This window comes from Podarcis tiliguerta (genome assembly GCF_965153285.1).
Source record: "Podarcis tiliguerta genome assembly, chromosome: 13".
Lineage (NCBI taxonomy): Eukaryota > Metazoa > Chordata > Lepidosauria > Squamata > Lacertidae > Podarcis > Podarcis tiliguerta.
The window spans coordinates 20,792,873-20,799,974 of NC_139546.1; the positions used below are offsets into that span (position 1 = coordinate 20,792,873).

The 7,102-nt window shown below is 43.1% G+C and overlaps 1 long non-coding RNA gene across 1 annotated transcript; it reads left to right on the forward strand.

The window, feature by feature from the left end:
* The first annotated feature begins 2,959 nt into the window (after positions 1-2,959).
* LOC310662430 lies at positions 2,960-5,122 on the forward strand. Its single transcript, XR_014504287.1, has 2 exons — positions 2,960-3,121; positions 3,937-5,122. It is a non-coding gene; the product is annotated as an uncharacterized lncRNA (long non-coding RNA).
* Positions 5,123-7,102: the final 1,980 nt, after the last annotated feature.

Here is a 7,102-nt window from a genome sequence, read left to right on the forward strand (position 1 = left end):
CCTTGGTTTGCATACGTCTTGGTTTGCATACGTTTTGGATTGCAAACACGTCAAACCCAGAAGTGCGTGCCCCGGTTTGCAACCTTTTTTGGATTACAACCCATTTGTTTTGGATTACGAACGAATTATTTTTGGAGGCCCCATTGGCGAAAGCGTGCCTTGAGTTACAACCTGTTTTGGTTTACAAATGGATCTCCAGAATGGATTATGTTTGTAAACCGAGGTACCACTATACATGATTCTTCCCTTCCTCATTTAATCCCCACAACAACTCTGTGGGGAAGATTAGACTGAGAGGCAATGATTGACCCCAAGATCACCCAGTGAGCTTCCTTCATGGTCAAGTGGTAACTGGAACTCTCCTCTCCCAGGTCGTAGTCCAATACCGTAACTGCTGTACCACACTACAAGATCAGGAAAACCTTGAGGGGATGGGGAAACATAATTTGCCTCCCTTTGCATAGACCAAGATGCCTATATAGGTGATTAATCTCACCTGGGGCAGCAAAATCATTTCAGACAGCCCAACTGCTAAAATGGAAGACTCACACAGGCTCACAGGCAAAATGCAAGCCAAAATAGCTCTCACTGGCAGTGGATGTAGACACTACCCTTATGCTGATTTCACACATCTGTACAGCAGATGTGTAGCACAGATGTGATCAACACAGCTGCAGAGTGAGAATAGGTGTCATTTAGATTGTGGGACTCATTCCAGTATACATCCTCAACCTCTTTTCTTCAGTTTAAAGGCTTACCAGGCCTAACCACCCTCTTTCTTTGTTTCTGTAACAGTCATGGTTTTCTCTCTCTCTCTCTCTCTCTCTCTCTCTCTGTGTGTGTGTGTGTGTGTGTGTTTTACAAGAAAAGGAAGGGGAATTGAGAGGTTTGTTAAATTTGAAAATTATAGTCACCTAAAAGCCATGGGAAATCTTGCTGGTGACCACTAATGAGAAATAATTGTCTCAATGCTAAGGGCCAACCTAATCCAGTATGATATATGTGTGTGTGGCAATGTACGAAATGAATCATTAGCAGCTGTTGATGAAATTGTCCCACCATGACACTGATATATTCTTCCACCCCATTTAATTAAATTAAAACAGAATATCAAAGGCTAAATAAATAAGACTTGACAGGACCAAGCTCTATAAAAAAACATCATGTTATGGCTGTTTGTATTAATTTCTGTTGTGCACATTATGGATGTAATATGAAGCTTTCCATCTCTTACAAGTCACTGCCCACGTTCTTCAAACACAAGTTCTGTTGGCATGGGATGACCTAGAGATGATCAGTGGTTATTTTCTGCAAGTCTGCATGCCAATTAAACCTTAGATTGGCTTCATATGGGCAGCTCCAAGCCCTGTCCAGTCTTTGCCCTTCTTCTGTGAATGGAATTGCAACTGATGTTCCACACTTTGAGTGGTATTGTGGTTTTGTTGTAGTTTCCTCTGCTACATCTCATTCACACTGGTGGGCATGACTGCTGGCATTGGGGAGGGACATTTCACCTGAGGATGCCATTTTGAAACCTGCTTGCAAAACAGTTTTTAAAAATTTGCACTAAAACACCACTCAAGTTTCAGTGCTTACCTTCAACATTCAATAGTAGACCAAAAAATAACACTAGAACCCTTATTTAAAATGGTGGTAAAATGGTGCCAACTGGAAATACAAGAAAGGCAGTGGAGGTTTTTTGAAACATGCTTTAAAATTTGCAGTAGAACACCTTCAGTCCCAGCCGGCATGGCCAATGGTCAGGGATGATGAGAATGATAGTCCATCATAATATGGAAGTTGCCAGGTTGGCTACCTCTGGAATATTAAAAGATCATAGAATTGTAGAGTTGGAAAGGACCTTGAGGATCATCTAGTCCAGTGGTTCTCAACCTGTGGGTCCCCAGAGGTAGCTGGACTACAACTCCCATCATCCCTGAGCTCTGACCTTGCTAGCTAGGGGTGATGGGAGTTGTAGTTCATCAACATCTGGGGACCCACAGAGAAAGGCCGGACTCTAGTCCAACCCCTTGCAATGCAGGAATATGTGACTGTTCCATACAGAGATTGAACCTGCAACCTCAGTGTTATCAGCACCATGCTCTAACCAACTGAGCTATATAGGTGGGAAAGTATAATGTAAAAGATCAATGGAAGTATTCCGAAAAAGGCACCTACAGGAAAGGTAATTATACAGGTGTATGTTGACTGGTTCAACATCTCGATATATCATTGCACATATCAAAACGATGCCTTTTATCCCCCCCCCCCCGCTGCTGAGAAAAGACAGAGAAAGCACAAGAAAAGCACCAGAGGGCAATGATTTGAGATCACGTAGATCATGCAATACCTCAGTGGCCAATCCTGCAAGAGGTCCCATGTTCAAAAGATTCCCTGGTGTATCTAGGTACAGTTGGTAAAAACTCCTGTCTGAAAACCAAGAGAACCATTCGGGGTCAACAACACCAGACTAGATGAACCAAAGTTCTGACTCCATATAAGGCAGTTTCCTATGTATAAAGTGACTGAATGAAAGGTAGTTATTCCACAGAAAACACCAAGGAAACACCCGTAGATGTATGGAAATGGTCTAGAGTAACTCTGGGTGTACTGATGGATGAAGTCGCTTTGGCTCAATTCAAAATGTGCACAGCAATCATGAATTTCTCAGGGAGCATTCTGGGGTGACCTCACCCATTTCCTGAGAGAGACATATGGGGGTGGCAGCAAACACACCCCACATCACCCCTTCTTATTTTTAGAAACACTTTACAGTTGGGGCAAAATGCTGCTTGTTCCCAAATAAATACCATTCAGCATAGGCAAACTCCATTTTATTTCTCTAGTCACCATGATACTATGATTTCAGTGAGTTTAAAATGTGAAACTGCATGTGCTTGGAATGGTTATTTTCTTTCTTTTTAAGTTGTAAAGTGGCGCCAGAAGAGAAGAGCCAGCTGGCTGCAGCTGGCATTAAAACAACTACAACCCTACAGGTTAGATGCAAAATAACCCATCTGACAGGCACTTCTACTTTGGCAGTATGATTCCAGAAAGCTGCTGCCATTCATATCGTCAACAGTGCCAGTCAATGCATCCAAGCAGCCTGACTGAGCACAAGGTAGCGTCATATGTTTTGTGAGTCTGTTTTTAGCTTCCATTTTCCTCTGTCCTCTGGTGCTTGACTGTTTTATTGTGCCACTGTTTCATATTTTTCAGTCTTGTGATTATTGATGGCATTGCTTTTGCTGATTTTTATTATTGTTGGAAGATGGAGAAAAAGATCTCTCTCTCTCTCTCTCTCTCTCTCATGGGCTGGAGTCCTCATAGCAATGAAGATAGGCATGAATTCGTTTGGGCTTTGCCTAGTAAGTCACAGGACTCAGATGTAGGGTTGACAGTGATAAGGTATAATGAGGACAGAAATCACCTGCCAAAATTTTAAGAGGTTCAGCCTGGTGGATTTTCCTGACATTTTGAAAGAACTGGAGTTGCTGCCCATTCAATTCTAGGCACAGTTTTAAGGTGCTAGCTAGCACATACCTTTAAAGTCCTACATGTTTGCTGTTTTATTATGTTTTTATATTTTGCTGGAAGCTGCTAGTAGTAGTAGTAGTAGTAGTAGTAGTAGTAGTAGTAGTGTTATTATTCTCCAAAGACAGCCATCACAGGGCCCACCAGCACTAATGCCTGCTCTGGATACCTCATCCTAGGCTGAGTCTGTGAGCCATCATTTAAATTTACCAGAATGCCCTGGAGTAATGTTGCACTGGGTCCTCTCTGCAGCATTGCATGAACTTAAAATGCAAAGCTCCCAGCCATCCTTAGAGCACCTTTACTGTCACCATCATTTATGGAGGACTGTGTCAGGGCCCCCTTGGACTTGGAGCTGGTCCAGTACCAGGCTCTCATTAGTGTCTGCTTACCTCCTGCTAGGCTCATGGCTGGCCATGGCTATGCTGCTTTATGACTAGCGAATAGCTGCAATAAATTCTGAACTGCAAGAACTTTCAGAACCCACTGCAGGGAGCAAAACAGATACACTTTTGCCAGCGGGAGTCTGGACCTGTACAGTTTGCCTTAAGAATCTCTAGCAAAACAGTGAATTCAAGCTGATGTCTGAGGTTGCCTCCCTCTGAGAAAAGTGCTACTACTTCGATAAAGCCGGAAATGATTTCTGTCTGGGAAAAGAGAAATACCCCAGACACAGCCAATATATACCTCTGGAAGAGATGAAGGATAAAATCAGAGAAGCATCTGGTAGTCATCATACACCAGCTTTTCTGGAGTAGTTTTTTTTTTTTTTTTACAAGGCAAAATTCCATTCTTCTGGACCCACTTGTATTCTCCAGCTTTTTAGGGAGTGGAGCCACATCCCCCCTCCCTCCCTCCACACACACAAAAATTTAAAATACCACAGTAGCACAGCCAGGGTGGCCAAAAGCCCATTTTCCATAGTGGCTTTCAGGGAAGACTTATTGAAGTGATATTTTCTTCAACAACAATAACCCAGAATTCCCAAACACACAAATAAAATCCTGCTTTCCACAAATCTCACATACACTTTTTGAAACCTCCTGGAAAAGACCATGCTTAGTTGCGTGTTGGATGAAAATCATTCGGTGACAGACTATTGATATATGGCCCTGTGTTGTTATATTACTACACAATGCCTGTGCGGAACGGCATATTGCAAAGACCATGCTGCAGTGGATCTCTGCATACTTTACATATAGAGACAAATTGCACCCTTGTGAGATCCCTGTTGGAGAGGATGAAGCCTGTGTGGGATGTTAGCATCCAAAATGCATATGTAAAGGGTTAATGTTTGAAAGGGTTGTAGGACTGCTGTGATGTCATGTACTCTGTGGCAGTTATTTCAGTTGGTTCAGTTATTAACAGTCTTGTGAGTCTGAACCGTTAGAGCAGCAAGTATGTTGTATAGTGCTGCTGTCTGCCCTGATCAGAGTCAGCATATCAGTCAGTCTGTAAATGTTAGTTGTCTGTAACAGGTTAATCTATGTCAGATGTTTTAGCAACTAAAAGAAACAACCGCCTGCATTGTATATATATTTAATCCGCAACTGCAAGTACGCTAAGTCAAAGTTACATATTCTTTAAACGAGAGTGTCTTGCGTAGTTTTTATAAGAGGGTAAAAGGTAAAGGATCCCTGGATGGTTAAGTCCAGTCAAAGGCGACTATGGGGTTGTGGTGCTCATCTTGCTTTCAGGCCGAGGGAGCCAACATTTGTCCACAGAGGGACACCGTGACAGAAATCAGAGAGCACAGAAGCACCGTTTACCTTCCTGCTGCAGTGGTGCCTATTTATCTACTTGCACTGGCGTGCTTTCAAACTGTAAGGTTGGCAGGAGCTGGGACAGAGCAATGGGAGCTCATCCTGTCATGGGGATTCGAACCGCCAACCTTCGGCAAGCCCAAGAGGCTCAGTGGTTTAGACCACAGCGCAGTCTGCGTTATAAGAGGGAAAAGAGAAATAAAGGGTCAAGCAGTCCAGGCCTGCCTTCTGCATACTCTGTAAATGGGAACTAAAGTCTAATTCCCACAGGTTACCCATTGCTAGAAATGGAGGGAAAGTATTTCCTTCTTTACCACACTGTCCCCAATGTGAGCACTTCACATTTATGCCTAGGAGTGAATGTAAATGGATGCATTTCAGAACACCCAAAGTTTGCAGTAGAGAATGGCAATGGATTTGCTTCCCAAAATTCTCCTCTGCTACAAATGTCCATGGCCTGCTGTCCAGCAACTCTCTGAATGCTTGTAACTTAGATCTGTATTTGAAAACTAATTATATTTTATCTGAGTATTTGATATCTGTGATTCGGTATTTGACTGTATTTGACAGCTCGCTTGCTATTTCACGGCTAACTATTGTTACTCACGCCCCAATCTCTGAGCAGTGAGATGCTTCAGGAATGCCTGTGCCCATCCAGAGTTTAGTTTCCTTGGCAGGAAGGTTTGAATGAATGTCAGTGGAGACTGTGGTGTCTTCAGGATATATGGTTTAATCCACACATATATTCAACCTTAGCATAGGATAGGGGGGCTCAGGAAGGAAGGTTTGAATGAATGTCAGTGGAGACTGTGGTGTCTTCAGGATATATGGATATATGGTTTAATCCACACATATATTCAACCTTAGCATAGGATAGGGGGGCTCACAGCATTAACACTCCACAAATCTTGGCATTGGGTTACCAGGGAGATCCCCAAGTCATAGCTTTGGATCCAGCACAGAGTGTCTCCAGTTTCCAGCATCAGCCAAAACTCTTCCTCCAACAATAACTCCTCTGACCAGCGCCGGCCCACCCATAAGGCAAGGTGAGGCAACTGCCTCAGGTGGCAGGAGTTATTGAAGCAGCTGACGTCAGTCTTCCTTCCTTCCTTGTTCCCAATGTCAATCTTCTCTCACCCCTTCTTCCCCGGTGGAGAGGGGGCATCATGTAGGGGTCTGCCTAGATACCACAATGTATTGGGCTGCCCCTGTCCCTGTGCTATTGTTCTCCATCCTAGGATGATGTGGCTTCCAGCCAGGTGAGGGTGGTGAGGGACCCCTAAATCTATAGCAATATGTTGTAGCAGTTACCAAATTCTCTTCCTCTGGGAAACACTTTCCACCTTGAATTCTTTGCCAAAGAACCTCAGCATACGGCTGAGTGAAACACCTTATCAGCGGTGCACATTCATTTTGTAATGAATGACATTTTCAACTGCATGATGGGGCTCAGTTTTCATACATTACAAAATGCTAACAATCATACCCATTTGTTACTGTTATTTGTTATGAGGCAAATTTCCATTATCACATACATACCCATTCCTCATTCATTGGGAGGGGTTACTTACCTTATCTGGTGGCAGCAGAAATCCTTCCAGCATCTGTCACCTGGAGGCCACCATTTTCTAAATCACAGAATAACCTAAACATTGCGGCAATGTGTATCTGTGGGGTTTTTTTGAGGGAGAGGGCTTTTTTTGTAACTATCACAATTTTATTTTCCACTAATGGCCTGGAACAACAGCAGGTTTTCTCTCAAATAAAAAATAACCAAATAAAATAAAGGATTTAACAAATTAATA